The sequence below is a fragment of the Capra hircus genome, chromosome 1 (genome assembly GCF_001704415.2).
Source record: "Capra hircus breed San Clemente chromosome 1, ASM170441v1, whole genome shotgun sequence".
NCBI classification, from domain to species: Eukaryota; Metazoa; Chordata; class Mammalia; order Artiodactyla; family Bovidae; genus Capra; species Capra hircus.
The window spans coordinates 141,590,540-141,591,984 of NC_030808.1; positions in this window are offsets into that span (position 1 = coordinate 141,590,540).

The window sequence follows — 1,445 nt, forward strand, 5'->3', positions numbered from 1 at the left end:
GATCAAACTCACATCTCCTGCTTTGCAGGCAGATCCTTTACCGTCTGAGCCACCAGGAAAGCCCAAGTTTCTATGAATGACATTGAATTTGGGGTTTGAGAAGGGGCAGTGACGACGAGAACACCCTTTCTACTGGGATCCTCAGGCTGAGGTTAAGCTTGGAGATGCCAGAGCCATTTGTGTTTTTGTGCATGGAGCCTGCTTGCACCTTAATGAAACCACCAGTGGGGAAGGGTGACACTTGCGAGCACTGGATCCAGCCATTGTTCACACTGGATCATGGTGCAGCATATTTTTCTTTGCCAACTGGGCCCAGAGTGATGACTAACACCCCTGCATGGTACACTGCCCATGTGGTGCCTCTCCTGATTCAACAGTCCCCACCAGAGCCACATGTCCCTGATGACGACGTCAATGTGTGGATACAACAGGAAGCCTGGAGCTCCAGCACCTGCGAAGGTCGTGCCGGTGCTGGAATGGCAGATCCTGACCCCCTGGCTCATATGATAATTGTAAAGGAAGGCAAGAGAAGAGAGGAAAAGAGGGGGATAAGGATGGGAGGGAGAGGTGGGTGGGGGAAAAAGACTGAGGAAAGTGGGAGGGGGAGGGGGTGGCTGAGTAGGGAGGGACCCTTGCCCAGGGTTAAGATCAGTTTTCCATAAGCTGGCCAGCGAAGTGAAAGCTCAGGGCAAGGACCCTGCTGAATGTCAGCTTCTCCAACACCGGTTTCCGCTCTGCTGCTGCGTCAACAGGAGGCCTGAATCAAACTGCCTGCCACACCCAAGTAGCTGAGGCTGGCGGTGAAATGCCTCCAGCCAAGGCCCCGAAGAACCGGCACCAGGCACAGTGACCTGGAAGAAGATGGCAACTCTGGGTGAGTCAGCACTTGGGTGTGGAGCGCTCAAGTGGAAAACCAGGAGCCCATGGTGCCCAGGCCCGCGTGCAGTGGGAAGAGCACCAGGAGCTGAAGGGCGGTGCCCTTAGCCCAACGGGGATCCAGAAGAAATTTGCACCCGGCTCAGAATGTCCTCACAGTTGTTGGACATGGAGTCGGGAAACCACAGAAATGACAGGGCTACGCCAGTCATGGTCAGGGGTCTGACCTCTTTGCTCAGAGTGAGGCAGCAGGCAGGCCTCTAGGGGGGACACAGTGACAAGGTCACGAGACACCTGAGCCCACGGGACCACATCTCCAGGGCTGGGGCTGAGACGCAGCAGACACAGCCAGCGGATACTGTGTGCTGGGTGGTCCCCGCCCTGGCTATCCTGGTCGGTAACAAGGGAATGTTTGCCGCCAGGCCACCCCTGGTTCTGACCTCAACACCAAGCTGCCCTTCTAAAGGGCGTCTCCACACCACGTGTGACCGCCTCTACCTCTGGTCTGTAGAAATCCAATTATCTGAGCTCATGTATAAAAAGATGTAGTCTCATGGGCTTCAGAGAAG